This window comes from Triturus cristatus, chromosome 2_2 (assembly GCF_964204655.1).
Source record: "Triturus cristatus chromosome 2_2, aTriCri1.1, whole genome shotgun sequence".
NCBI lineage: Eukaryota > Metazoa > Chordata > Amphibia > Caudata > Salamandridae > Triturus > Triturus cristatus.
In genome coordinates, this window is record NC_140582.1 from 578,138,792 (window position 1) to 578,154,661 (window position 15,870).

The 15,870-nt window shown below is 45.3% G+C and overlaps 1 protein-coding gene across 1 annotated transcript in view; it reads left to right on the top strand.

The window, feature by feature from the left end:
- The window catches only part of RXFP1 (relaxin family peptide receptor 1), a 1,268,256-nt gene that overhangs the window by 726,070 nt on the left and 526,316 nt on the right, over positions 1-15,870 (top strand). The window lies entirely within an intron of this gene.

Consider the following 15,870-nt stretch of genomic DNA (forward strand, 5'->3'; position numbering starts at 1 on the left):
GCTAATCACTTTTTCTGGCATTTTAAAGAGCAAATATATGAAATGTTAAAACAGTCAGTACAGCTTTCTTTACTAGTTTGACCCAATTCCATCACTTTGGGGTTACTTTCCAGCCTCAACTGCTCCCGCCCTACCATGCCACTAATATACCTGCATATTTTGTTTTTACTTCTCACTAAGCCGGATAATCAATCCTCAACAGTGTCAGACTCAAGGAGAAAACTAGATGGTCAGTTGCTCAATATTAAGCAGCAGATGTTGTTTTCCAAAACTGAACATTATTTTAATTGTTTTTAAAAATATAAAAGGCTGCGCAAGACGACAGCTCAGGAAATCCCAATGAGTCAAGCAGAGGCAATGAATTCTATGTGGTGATTCTTTTTAAGACGAGCTATGTCCAGTCCAGCCCTGGTGAGAGTGGACAGTTTATGCTGGCTGTGCATGTGTGGGAGGAGACTGATGCTTGTGTATTGTGGGCTGGAAACACAACACTAAAGAGTGAATGGCGAGATCCTGCATGCATACGTCATGAGTCCTGTGACAGTTCTCATGATGCTGTTTAGCGCTATAGTACCTTATTCTGGGGGGCATATTTAGCAAACTTTCACATAGGGCAGCAAGCCACCTTGCTGCTCTAAGGTAAAGGGCAGGAATGCGCAGTATTTAACATTATATGACACATTCCTTTCCCTGCACTGGCACACAAACTGCTTCCTAGTCAAGTATTGTGTTCAAACCACGGTATGGTCTCTGTAAAAATTAGGCTTAACGTCAATGAAACTGGGCCTGGGAGGTCTCTCGGAAAAATGCGCGAGTTGCTTGGCGGTTAGTAGCTCACAGCGATTTTCACTGACCAGAAGTAGCTCTCGCTACACAAAAGGTTGGAGACCCCTGCCCTAAACCTTCCCTTCTCTTCATATCAGACACCCCTAAGGTAGGCCCAAGGGCAGGGTGCATTGTAAGTAAAAGGTAGGACATGTCCTGATGTGTTTGGCATGTCCTAATAGTGAATTACAGCCATTTTCGTTTTTCACTATTGCAAGGCTACCTGTTCCCCATAGGCCAGAATGGGCCGTTTGATTATAATCCTAACTGACCCAGGGAACATGGTAGAAATTCGAGTTTAGTATGCCTGAACTCAGAATGATAAAATACATCTCTTAGTGAAGTTGGTTTTAACATTCTGTGTTTGAAAATACCACTTTTAGAAAGTAGATATTTTCTTGCCTAACTATTGAAGCCTGCCTCTGCTAGGTTGTGTATTCCTTGTCTGGAGTTTGAGTGAGCGTGGCTGGAGGATTCCAGGAGACAGGGTGAGTCAGCACAAGGCTGAATAGAGAGATCTGCATATGGAGTGGTGGGAGGAGTTGTACCTGGGACCTGAATAGGGCTGTGCCTGCCTTCAACAATGCTGGCTCCACCTCCTGTGGTGCGTCTGATCTCCCTGGCCCACACTGTCAAAGGAAAGAAGGAGTCCTGTAAACAAAGTGCTCCAAGACTGACCAGAAATGGTTTGGACTAGGCAATGGCCTCTCTGCCTTCAGAGAACAAAGAGAATATGAGTATAAATACTGGGGCACAGACCCCAAGACGTTAGATCACTACTGGGAAACAAGAAGAACCTTTGCTGAGGAGAGGAACCAGAGAGAGAGACTGCAGGAGGAGACTATCCCTATGCTGTGTGCTGTTTGAGGATTGGCCTGCAGTGGTTACCTGATTGCCAAAGAAAGGAGAAAGGACTTTGTGCTACTTTCATCAACTTGTAAGAAGATCTCCAAGGGCTTGAACTAGAGCTTGCCTCCTGCCTGAAGTCTCAGGGATACAAGACTTCACCAACCAGCTCCCCTGAGTTCCCTTTCTGGGAATCTGAAGTGTCTGCTGTTGAGCTGGGCCTTTTGAGAGACTGCATGTTGCTGGGAGCTGGAAGCGCGACTCAAGATGAAGAAGCATGGTGCCGCCGCAGCAGTTGTCGTTGCATCGCTCAGAAAGCGTGCCGCCACTGCCGCTGTCGCCATGCATCGCTGAAGCACCTCGCATCAACGGAGAAGAGTGTCGCCGTTGCAGCAGACGCCATCGAATCACTGGAGAAGCGTGTTGCTGCCGCAGCAGCTGTCGTCGCATCGCTGAGGAAGCGTGCCGCCGCTGCCCTGTCACCATCGCATAGCTAAAGCACCCCGCATCACTAGAGAAGAGTGTCCCATCGCAGCAGACGCCATTGCATCACCAGAGAAGCGTGTCGCAGGGCCTGTTGTGGCTCAGGGAGATTCAACAAGTTGCCGCATGGCTGTCAGGCGTGCACGCATCACCCCTTCGTTGTCGCAACATCAAGAAGACGCCATTTTTGTTCATTGCACTGGGTCATCATCACATCGCGGCATTGCTAGTCGCATCGCCACAGAAGCGCAGTAAGAAACCGATGCATCACCTCCCCACGTGGTGAAGAACTGACGTATCACCTCCTCTCCGGTAAGTAACCGACGCATAACTGTCCCCTACGCAGCAGTAGGGAACCGATGCATCACCTCCCCCGAAGCAAGGAACTGACGCATCACCATTCTTGCGTGTAAGGAACTGATGCATCACCTTCCCTGCAACCCTTTTGTTTGTATAGCGTTACGCATCCAAAGATACACTGAACGTAAAGAGTCACATTTATCATCTAAAGAGAACTAAGCTATTTCTACCATTCTAAAGTACAGTATTGTGGATTTTTGTTGTTTGTGGTCTTGTGTTAAGTCTATATAAAGATACTTATTTTTTATAATACAACCTGTGTGGTGTCACTCTGTAGTGTTGTCACTGTATTACTGTATGTGTTCACAAATGCTTTACACACTGCCTCTGAGATAAGCCTGGCTGCTCGTGCCAAGCTACCAAGGGGGTGACCAGGGGTTATTTTAGGAGTGTACCCCCTTACCCTGACTAGACGCAAGGGCCCTGATTTGGTCAAAGGTACCTACCTCTGCCAACTAGAGACCCCCAAATCTAACAGTGCCCTTAAGTGAAGTGTATCAGGTAGGTGCTGTTTAGTCAGTGGACTCTGTATGCAGGGTGCTTCAAGTGATGCCTGTTTGGTGCTGTATTTTGTTGCCAGTGATTGATGCCTGCGGAGTAGTGTAGTTGGTGGGGCCTGGATACAGGGTGATGTAAATGGTGATGCAACCTGTTGTTTCTGTGCGTCGAAAGTGGGAATGGCTGATGTCTGTCAGTGGTGGGTAGTAAAGGGAGTGTGGACGGTAGTTTTTCATTAGAGGGTGATTATGTGTAGTGGGCAGTTGTTCTTTATAGACTGCATCAGGTTACAGTTGGTCTGCAGTACGAAGTATACTAAAATAAAACTGGATTTTGCCCGTAGGCATTCAGAATTCGAAAAACAGAATAATAATAATCGTATTTTGTTGTTTATTTATTGGAGGTATGTATAAAGAGCTCTCGCACAGTGAATGCCTCCATATAGATGAGTCGACACATCCTCACACCACTGTCTTAACATAGTCTTGTAAAGCAGCATGCAACTTAGGTAAACCAGTTATATTCCTGTAAGCTGGTCAGATAAGACACACTATACCCAATTCTGCTTGCAGGACCGGACTGGTCGTAACGGACCCCGAGCGTTTCCCCGGTGGGCCGCCAGGGTGGGGGCCGTTTTTGTTACCGCGGGCCAGCAATATTGGCCCCCTGTAACAAAATCTAGCCCTAGAAAACAGCTCCGCTGCACTCCCCTCTTTCCCCCATGGGGAGCTGGCTGATCAGTTTTCCAGGGCTGGATATGGTTCCCAGTTCGGCCCCGTCTGCTTGAGTAACATACACCTATCAAACAACTTTCAAACCATGCTGCCTGCTACCACGAGCTCCACCCATACCTCAATGCATAAAAAGAGTCGCCCTGCTCATGAGGCATCATGCAGCTATTTACTTCTTCACAACTCCAGGAATTGCAAATGACTCATGAATTTGCCAGAAAAAAAATGAAGGAATCCAGTCACAGGAATTCTGAAGTGCAAAAAGTAAAACCCCTTCAGTACTCTTTCACATACTTACATATGCCTTTGTGAATCAAAACTTTAAAACCTCTCATATGGGACAATTGAATACTCGTCTAAACAGTGCAAATAGAAAGAACTCTGCTCTTGTTGCACTTTAGCCAGTAGGGAGATTTTGGGACCGATGCACCAATGCACCAAGGTGTGGAAGAGATGTAAAATAGTACTGCTGAAACACTACTTCCTGTACTTATAAATATGTTTGAGTGTCAGTCTAAAAGCATCTAAAAACATCAAAAGAAGTAAAAAATAGTGCCTAGAAAACAACACTACCTACTGGACAATGCATAAATAAAAGAGTGTGCACTCTTGAGTAGCCCTTACCCACCCTTCTCAGAAATGCAACAGATTTGGGTGGAAACAGGGAGAGACAAGGCTCCTCTCCACTCTGCCAACAAGCTGTCTGACATTAATCACTGTCAAATGTGCTTTTTCAGTGTTCCCGGAAACCTCCCACAGAAGCAGATTTTGAACTTACAATGACAAAGAAGACACACCAAGGTAAGGGTAGCTTGGACCAGGAGGCATGGGAAAGGAAGAAAAAACAGGGAACTCACCCTACACATATATAGCACTGCCAGTAGCTTGCATCTTTAAAGCCCTGTGAATTAAATGCACCATTGTTTCCCGAAGAGTAGTTATCTGAATAACTCCTGAAGGATGAACGGGAACGTAAGCCCGCTTTTATGAGGACATAGTTACTGATGCATGACACAGGACATACTTAGATCGCTTCTTATATCTGTGGTGCAATATGCAGGGCACAGCCTCCACTTTCTTTTAATTTGCATTCCATTTTTATAATGCTGAGAAAAAGGAAAGACTCCAAATATGAGAATAACAAGCAGCGATCTTGGAGAGGTGATTGGGGCAGGCAAGCAGTGTTGTGTGAGGGGCGAGGAGGTGGATGGAAAGGGCCCAGGGAGATGCAGAAAGACGCATGCATTCTTGTTTTTTTACCAATATAGCTATGCCAACAAAAACTTGTGGGTGCAAGGAACATCAAAGAATATGTTTGCATGTTTGTTTTTTCAAATGTATTCTTTAGATGGAAAGAAACCATGTCATTATTTGCACCCGCTGCCATGTGTTTGCTGGCACTGGTATGTCAACAAAGGGAGGCTCGAACATCGATACCCAGAGGGAGAGGATGTAGTGCAGCAGTCAGAGCTGCTGACTCAAGAGCTGGGGCTCTGTGTTCGAGTCTCGGCGTTGGCTTAACACCCTGTGATTCTGGGCAAATCACTCAATGTCCACCGAGCACCTGGACAGCCGCACTATACAAATCTACTAATGTTATTTAAATTAAGCAAAAAAAAACATTAAACAGCGATCTCTGAGGGGTGATGGGCGCGGGCAAGCAGTGTTGTGGCACAGGGAAATTAAGTGAGGGCACGGCAAACGAAGCGGACTGAAGTTTCATGCACTAAAGTGATCAAAACAGAACACTTAAACAAGCAGAGGCAGACCAACAAAAAAGAGTGCCCTCAGAGTATTAATAACCAAAAGAGTAAGATCACATGTATCAGGGGAAGTCCAAAAGAAGGTACTACTAGGTGTATTCATCAATCAAAAGCTGGCATTTACAAAGGACAGTAAGAGGAACCAATGAAAAAGATGGGTGGTTCCTGAAGCCCATATTCTAGATACATCATGTCTCGAAGAGACAGAGCATGCGTTGCCTGGGCGAGACATAAAAATGCCATCAGCTTCAGGAGCCAGCTCACAGCCCCTACGTCATCAGAAGGGCTCAATGTACATTGCAGCCTACAACCTGTCGGCTGTCAAATATGTTCGGTGTTTTGGGAATTTATTGACTGTCATCCACAATGCTCAACACACTCCGCAGTCCACAACCATCCAGCTCCATCGTCAAATACGTGCGCACATTTTGAATTTCATAGGCTGCTATTTGCAGAAGCAACATTTGATTTGGCAGAGTTCTCAGGAGCACGTCAAGTACAAATTTAAAAATATATAAGGAAATGATAATTATCCCTAATTGTCTGTTACTAAGAAGTTTCATCATCAACAGCAAGTATACATTTTTTTAAACAAACTAAACTGCTTAGTTTACACAACTGATTGTTACTATTTCCAATTCAGTTGATTTAATCTATTCCTTTACATCATATAACTAAATAGCTGTGGCATACGTTATGCAGCAATGTTGAAATCATCCACCCCCTTTGCTACAAAATCCGGGAGACCACGCGATGAAATGGAGTAAATGGTTGGGTCTGCTAAATAATTATATGGTGGCATTTGATTGAAATTCATTCTCTAAAACTAGAATAAAACGTGAATTGTTAAATTCTATTGTTCCCTAGGCACAGGAGTTTTTTGATCTTCCACTAATTCTCCCTCCACAAGGTACTTCTGAGCAGTTGTATGATTAATTTAGTGAGGCACAGGATGGGCTTAAACTTAATTTGACAGAAGTACTACACATAGGGCCTGATTTAGATGTTGGCGAAAGGGTTACTCTGTCCAAACAGTGACAGATATCCCGTCTGCTTAAATATAAATAGCATTATAGTCTATGGGATTTATATTTCGCAGGATGGGATATCCATCACCGTTGTGACAAAGTAACCCATCCACCAACATCTAAATCAGGCTCTTAGTCAGTGAACATTTACATTTTCTTCAAGACATCAATTCATATCTGAGCCTAAGAATATGTGGTATCTTTGCATGTTTTTGCCGCTAGTATTGGGTTTGGAGATTTAAGTGATCAGTATCTCTGTTATCAGATAATTATGCACTGCTATAACAAGAAGATTCAAGAACAACTACTTCAACATGAGAATCCAACCCTAGCAGAAGTTGTGAAGGTGGCTTAGTGGATTGACAGATCTGCCAGATCTTTTAAACTACTTAATGAAGAACAACAAATACACTCTAAAGTGGCCACCAATGAAATTAGAGACAAACAAAAACAGAACAAATCTAAGACAATTAGTAATATAATCAAGGCAAAAAACAGTAGATGTGGTAGTAATTCACATTTTATTAAGACTGTCTATCTTGCTCTAGGCACCGAAATGTTCAAATGCGTAAATTCAGGTAATTTCGCAAACATTTGCAGATTACAACACAACATCAATGCAGTTCAATAAGTCAACTATGAACTGCAAAATGTCTCCAATGAAAGAATAATGCTGGCCTGTAATCAATAAGGATTACAAGAATAAGGTTTTTTCAGTCTAAGAGGAAAAAGTCAAATAACTTTTACATTTGTTGACTCCGATCCAGTAAACCAACTGTGAAATTGAAAATTATTGTATCAAAACAGTGGTTTTGGTTGACTTAAAATCACATTTTACACTCATTTCTGACTCATATTTTAATAAAATGCGGAAAACCCATAAATTGGAGAAAAATGACCTAAAAGCTTATGCTATGAGAAGTCAGCCATAATATTAGTTGGATATTTTGTTACTTCTGTTACTTTTAATTCTCGTACCATTCTAGGGAAAATATATGTAGCCAAAATTGTCAACATGTTTTAGGTTGGAGAAACCAAGGAAACTTGTGGATGGTTCTTAATACCTCAGCTGAGTTTCTAATCTACTGACTGTACAACAAAGCACTGAGAAAATCAACTCTGTGCAAAGGTGTTTAATGGGGTGATCTTAGTAGAGTTAATGGTTTTATGCAGTTAAATCCTAATTACAGTTATGTTAAACATAATCTCTGAGAAGTCCCATTAAGTATTAAGGAAGAGCTAAGTAGTTTACTGAAACAATTAAAATATGAATGCGTAAGTGAGGCTGTTGAAGCTTCTGAATGGATTTCACCCATAGTTTAGGTGGGAATAAATCGGCCTTGTTAAGGTTGCGTGCAAGTTTGAGATCCATTATGAAATAGATTGTTGTTTCCTGTCTTACCCGTCTCAAAATCCAAGAATTATTAGCTCAAGTGGAAGGAGCCAGACATTTTACCTGACTGGATCTCAAATCTGTATACCATAAAATTGAATTGAAAGAGGACTGTATGCATCCAACCATGTTTATCACTCCTGATCGGGCATATAGATATACCAGAATGCCTTGTGTGTTGGCCTCTACTGCCGCAGTATTTCAAAAACTCATGTTTTTGGTTTTGGGGGCACTGGAGGAAGTTGTTGCTTTCCAAGGCGAAATTCTGATATTTGCCTATGCAATAGAAATGCATAATTTCAAATCGGAAAACATGTTAAAATTTTTACAAGAAAAATGGATTACTCTACAAATGAAAAAGTGCTAGTGCCTAACTAAAGAAGTAGAGTATGTAGGTCACTCTATTTAAGAAGAAGGGATCTGTCTCAAGCATAACCTTCTACACAATATTGAAGCTATGCATGCCCCAACTGATAAAGATCAACTGAGATCATATTTGCGTCTATGTGAGTTTTACTCCAGATTTGTGGATATATGCGCTCACATTGCAGCACCCCTGAGAGCTATTCTAAATAAGTCAGGGTTTTAAGGCTCTTTGAAAAGCTAAACAATTTGGTGAAGAGTTCAAATTGAGAAGCAGGCAGGCGTCGTTGTCACTTTATGATTATAGATCCAAATGCACTGTTTATGTGGATGCCAGTGGTGAGAAAGTAGGAGTTGTTTTGACACAAAAATCTAGTAATAATGAAAAAAAGAAATTACTTTTGCTTCAATGTCCTTATCCATTGCTGTAAGTAGATATTCCTCCATCGAACGTGAGGCGTTTGCTTGTTTTTGGAGCATTGAACATTTTAAGACTTTTTTGTAGGGAAAACATTTAATTATTAAGACAAATGCCCTCACTCTCATTACGCGTCGACTAAGACCTCACCTACCTGCGTGGGGAAGGACTGCTGTCTCTGCGGCTTGTCTCCCTCTGGTTGCCGCTCCCGCCATTCCACCGCGGCCGCAGCCCAGAGAGGGAACTACAACCCCCAGCAACCTCTGCGGCGGAAGTGGAAGCCGCCTGGGTACTTTCGCGCCCGGAGGCGCTACAAACAGCTGCTGGGTCTTTGGCAGAGCGGGTGCCCTCACTCTCATTGCGCGTCGACTAAGACCTCACCTACCTGCGTGGGGAAGGACTGCTGTCTCTGCGGCTTGTCTCCCTCTGGTTGCCGCTCCCGCCATTCCACCGCGGCCGCAGCCCAGAGAGGGAACTACAACCCCCAGCAACCTCTGCGGCGAAAGTGGAAGCCGCCTGGGTACTTTCGCGCCCGGAGGCGCTACAAACAGCTGCTGGGTCTTTGGCAGAGCGGGTGCCCTCACTCTCATTGCACGTCGACTAAGACCTCACCTACCTGCGTAGGGAAGGACTGCTGTCTCTGCGGCTTGTCTCCCTCTGGTTGCCGCTCCCGCCATTCCACCGCGGCCGCAGCCCAGAGAGGGAACTACAACCCCCAGCAACCTCTGCGGCGGAAGTGGAAGCCGCCTGGGTACTTTCGCGCCCGGAGGCGCTACAAACAGCTGCTGGGTCTCCGCTTCGCGGGACGCGCGCGGGCGGCGCCGGGCTGAGCCCGGGCAGAGGGCGGGCCGTCTGTGGCCGTCAGGGGCCAAAGGAGGCCGGGCTGGGCCATACCCTTTACTCTGAGCGCTAATAATCCGATTAAGGTGATGCCCTCGCCAGGACCACGTGATTCTCTATCAAGGGAGGGGGGCAGCAACACAGGGACACTGGACAAATACTTCAAATCCGCCAAAGGAGTTGCAGGTAAAGAAAATTCCCTGGAGAGACGAAGGGCGGAGCGGCGGCTCTCCATCGAATCCATGAAAAGTAGGCCCCTGACAGAGATCACCCCCCATCCTATGTCTCAAGAGGAAGGTACGCCCCCCAGTAGTTTACACCCTTTGACTCTTGAGGACCTCCCCCTCTTATTTCGGGAAATTTCTAGTCCCCCTGGAATGGCCCCTGGAAGGTCTACAGACACAACTCCTCCCACGATACGTGATACCCCCGTTAATTTGGTCACCCAAACTTCCCCTTTGTATGCAACTAAGAATGGTAATCCAAAACAAAGTACTGCGCGGGAGCTGTATAGGCCTCCACCAAGTAAACGTAGTAGGAAGTCTATGAGGGGGAGGGGGAAAGCCAAATCACTTCATTTAGACTTTGGCAAAAAATTTATAAGTGCCCAACAATCTGGGAGGGATAATGAGATTGTGCCTATTGTTTCCCCCTCCAAGGCCCTTGGCCCCAATATAGTTGCCACTAATAACGACTTAGTGGCCAAGGAACCTAATACAAATCCCCCTCTCATATCTATAGAGAGTATAGAATTTCTACTTCGCTCCCTTCTACAGCCCATTAGTGATAGTCTGAAAAAAGTGGAGATAAGGCTCACTCTACTGGAGACATCTCTTACTACCCTGAACACTGTAGTTAGCAAACAATCTAAAAACATGGGGCCCCATCTCTCCGTAGGAAACCCTCCTAAAATAGGAGTCCCACAGGATACCAATAAAGCCCCCGTTGATAGCATGCCTATTGTCCCCCCCCTGCAGGCATTAATGGCTATTCCACCTCGGGTACCACGTAGTAATCTAACCCATAGGCCCTTACAAACAATAGACCTTGCCCATCAAAGTTTCCAGACAGAGAGTAACGGTGGCCGCCAAGAAGCTGGCAATGCCCCACTAATCTCCCCGGGCTGGCATGCTCCAAGAACACGAAGACCAGATCTGCCGCCAGAAGCTAACAGTTTAACGGTGGTTCTAGCAGGCGCTCCCCAATTAAGACCAGGGGAAAATGAAGATTACCAATCTCTAAAGAGAAAGGTCATCAAATGGTTAAACTTGAACCGACCTCTACCATCTCATTTTAATAATGAGATTATTATGGTTAGAAGGGTCCAGTGGTTAGGGAAGACCAGGAAAACAATAATAGGGGACTGTATTCTGGTAAGCTTTAAGGACCCGGGCACTGTTCTGCACATCTGTGAAGGTATAAATAGATCGCTGGATTCTACTATCCAGACCCTCCCAGTATCCTTCTTTTTCCCCCCTATCCGTATGCGTCATGCTCTTTCGCAGGATGAGTGGATAAGGGTGGAACATAAACGCAGACATAAGGATTATGTACAACGCCCAAACATCCAAGTGCAGGAAACACCCTATTTTTATTCTAACCGTTTCAACTGTTTGAATGGTTTAGATGGGGTCGATTGACTTCCTCTCAACACGCTAATGTCTCAAGATTGTGGCCCCTGTAGTCCCCTCAAGTCATTCACCCCGACTGATGGTAAAATCCCTGGGCCACTGAGTAATCCAGTGTCCCTGGATGATTCATCCGACCACAATGCTGCCAATACCTTCGGGACATCGAATGGGCCAACACCTGTGGAGAACGACTCCAGCGGACTTTTCGAACTAATAGTCCCTACTGCTGGTAATGCGCCAGAATTCCCGATTGCAGTAGAGTCTGGAACCACTTCCTCTAATACTTTTTGCATGGCACCTAACACCCCTGATCATCTGAGGCTAATTTGCTGGAACGTTGCTGGTCTGGCTAACAAACTGGGTGACCCGGACTGGGCAAAATATATCGAGACTGGAGACATATGTATGTTCCAAGAAACTTGGGCCAGAAAGGACTATGGTCACCAAGGTTATATGTCATTTTTCACCCCAGCGAGGTGGGAAGGCAAAGGCCGTCCGTCAGGAGGGCTTACGACTTGGGTCGCTTCTCATCTGGGTTGTGTGGCAACGCGGTTGCCGACTAATTCTGAAGATATCCTTGCGATTTCATTATTATGGCCCAACCAAGTTAAACTTGTGTTTATTAACATATACTCTAGGCCAATGGGAATTGCAAGGGAATCACCAACCATAGATGAACTTTCCAACTTTATAGCTGACCTAACGAGTGACTCATATTATGCAGTGGGAGGGGATTTTAATTCCCATTTCGAGCCACTCCCTGGCCTTCTGGACGGGCTATCATCGGATGAAGAGGTCAGATGGGCAGTACCTTTAGCGGAAGCTCCTCCTCCGAAGGCATGGACCCCACTAGCACTACAAATTACAGCCCTCACCCTGAAGTTCGGAATCAGAGCTTGTAACGGGCGAACGAAATCCGACATACCCAGTAAAACCACCTACAATAGACTGGGAAGAGAGACCCGTTTGGATTATGTCCTTGTTCAAATAGTGAAATGGCCGACAATTCAGGATTTCAGGGTGACGGAGCGGACCGATAGTGACCATAACGCACTTGAGCTTGACCTTGTTCATCCTGGCCCCCAAGCTCTTGCGAGTAATGTGGAAGGGAATAACTCGGCGCTTCTCCTTGATAATAACAGGAGAAGGATTAGGTGGGAGCACCTGGTCACTAACAAGAATAAACTCCCCCTGTTCTATGCTGGGATAACTCCCATCTTGGAAACTGTGGGGTGCTTAGATACCGAGCTAAACAATAAAGATTCCCAGTGTAAACTGTCCAAGGCCCATGAGGACCTCATAAAAGCTGCGGTACCTCATTTTACTTGCGGTCCACGAAAAGCAAAAGGGGGCGATGTGGCAAAACACCATGGTACAATTGAGCTTGCAGAAGGGCTAAAACAGAACTCCTTGGACTAATCAAGGAGGGTCTAGGGGGGGATAGCCTTAAACAAACCAGGCGAGCCTATAAGAAACTTATTGCCCATGCAAAGACAGAATGGGAGGAAAACCAGTGGGAGGAACTTACTAAGGCCCTAGCAATCCAAAACCAACGTTTGTTTTGGAGGATTGTGAGTGGGGGGTCGGGGAACTTACAATCAGCACTAGAGCCTAATATAGCCCCGGGGGTGTGGCAGGCCCACTTCCAGACCTTATACAGTCTGGAGCCGGGAGAATCTCCTGCTGCTGATGAGGTGGTCTGGCCGGACTACGAAGGGGAGCCAATAACGTTGGGTGAGGTGACAGTAGCCATCTCAGGACTGGCCTCTGGAAAGGCGCCGGGACTGGATGGATTACCTGGGGATATGTTTAAACAGGAGCCCACTGTTTGGGCCCCTTACCTTACCGCCCTTTTTAATGGAGTTCTTGGTGGCATGGAAATCCCTAGTACTTGGCTGGGGGCAGAGGTGGTCCCTATCTTCAAAAAGGGCTCGCCGCTCCTCCCAGCCAACTACAGGCCGATCAGTTTAATAGACGTGGCACAGAAACTCTTTGGCAGGGTGTTGCTGAATAGGCTCCAGGACTGGATGGAGGAGGTGGGTGCCCTTAGTCCCTATCAGGCAGGATTTAGGAAGGGGGTTTCCACAGTGGACCAGGTTTTTAGATTGAACCTGATCTTTTGGAGGGCAGCAAAACTCGAGGGCGGTAGTCTGTACACAATTTTTGTGGACTTACGGGCCGCCTTCGATCTGGTGCCCAGGGGGAAACTTTGGAGCGTCCTGGCAGAGATGGGTGTTCCCCAGGACATCCTATTGATCTTGCAGAGGCTGCATCACAATAATTATGCCCGAGTGAGGTGCGGGAGGTCGGGGGAACTGACCGATAGATTCCCCGTTGGCCGGGGGGTGAGACAGGGCTGTGTGCTGGCACCGACCCTGTTTTGCCTCTTCGTCAACGGGGTAATCGCCCATCTGAATGCAACCGAATATACTGATGCCCCAAAGTTGAATGGCAGCAGGGTGCCCGCAATCATGTTTGCGGACGACACCCTGCTGCTATCCAAAACCCCTATGGGTATACAGAGGATTCTTGACTCCTTCGTGACCTTCTGTACTGATAGGGGGCTGGAAATTAATGCGGCAAAAACCAAATTCATGGTTTTGAACCCGAGTCATAAACTGCGGCCAAATCCGCAATTGGGAGCTGTACGGCTCGAGAGAGTGTGGCCACCTTTGAATATCTGGGTGTGACACTCAACGAAACCATGACTTGGGGACCCCACCAGAATAGGGCTAACCTCAAACTTACTCAAACCACTGGGGGTATCGCTCGGATGATGACTGGTTCATCATATCGACCATTGGGGGCATTAATTCAGATTTATAAGGCCCAGGCTAGGGGAATGATAATGTATGGGGCGAAATTATGGGGCTATACACCTTGTCGGAGTCTGTCTCTAACGGAAAACAAATTCATAAGACAGATAGCCGCACTTCCGCCCAGCACCCCGCTCCTCCCTCTGAGGCTTGATTTGGGCCTACGCCTGTTAGTTGACGAAATAAATCTGAGACCTCTAGCATTCTGGCGCAGGCTGTGGAGTAGTAACGATCTTGTAGAATATAGGGCGGAACTACTCGAACTTCTGAATCACCCAAAAGTGCTAAATATCCCTTGGGTCAAATACATCCAAGCCACTTGCATGGAAATAGGGCTACCCGACTTATGGACTGTGCCAGCGATAGCTGCACTAAATGTTTCCAAAAAGTCCCTGACAAATGTCTACCATGAATACAAATTAGCCAGGGCGCAAGCCACCCAGGAAGAAGGGTCCTTAACTTCCGTGTTTTTTAAAAGTAAGGATGTTTACAGGTTTGAGAAGGTATTGGACCCCATCTCCCCGCTATTGGCCCGGAAGCTGTTTCTCCAATGGAGATACGGCACACTCCCCTTCCGGTCTTTCACAAGTACCTGGCCATCGGCCCCCACTACAAAGCAGTGTCCGGCTTGTGATACTACGGAGGAAACTGATTTGCATGTGGTTTTCTTCTGCCCAGCCTACAAGGCAGCACGAAAATATTGGCTCCTACCGTTGATAAGGAATGCGGGCTGCAGGGAATATGCACCAATGTATAGGATTTTAAAATCTGATGTCTCTGGCCCAACTGTCTTCGCCCTATCAAAATCTTTTACCAATGTTTGGCATACGCGTAATCGTATTTTAAAGGCGTTGGGTCCCTCTTAACCTTTCTATCTGTGATTGAATATGTGCATTGTATATTTTAGAATGGAACTAGAATTGTTCATTGTGCTACTTTGATAACTGTGTTTAATAACTTTTTATCTTAAAAGCTGACTATTTATGTTTTTATGTTTATGTAAATATTTTATCTGTGCTTTTATGGTCATCGACCGAAATAAAGCTATCAAAGTGAATATCAAGTATTAAGACAAACCTAAGCACAGGCCTATGTTGCCCTTACTAAATGGGAACGCCACAGGTCAGGCCTCTTCCTGGCTTTTCAGAATTCTGTCAAAGTTGTATGAGTTCAATTTTAGTGTCAATTATATCCCAGGACTGTGTAACATAATAGCTGATTATTTTCTAGACTTTGCAATTTTTCACTTGAACTGAGTTCGTTACTATCAGAAGAATGTGGTTTGGCATCTGTGGATGATGTCATAAGCTAATGTGAGCAAATCTTTAACAAAGAGAATTGGTTGTAAGGGGTGCAAAAAGACAACTTATTACAGAATGTTTCAAAGTTGGTCAGCTGAAAAATCACAATCTTCAGAATTTAAAAATGTGGTTTTAAGAGAAGAATGTGTTGAGCCCCCTTTAGACATCGGACCTAATTTAATTGGCACACACTGGTCGTTCGGGTGACACTTTACCAAAACAAAGGTCAGTGAAAATTTCTGGTGGACATACATGGATAAACCAATTGTTCTGTGAAATGATGGGACATCTGTAGTAATTCAGACAAAATGTTGTATACCTTAAAAGTAGAAAGTATTCAGATTAATCTTCCTAATAAACAATAGGTAAAATTAGCATTGGATATGTTAGGTCCATATGACAACTGGCCGTCCAGCAAAATGTACGTTTTTGTTCTTGTAGGTTATTTTTCCAAATGAGATGAAGTCAAATGGGCTTAACAACCTGCTACCAATTCTGTTACAGAGTTTGCAAAATTGTTTCTTGAAACAGGGTTTACCCATCAGTATCACAGCTGACATTCAAGAGTAAATTC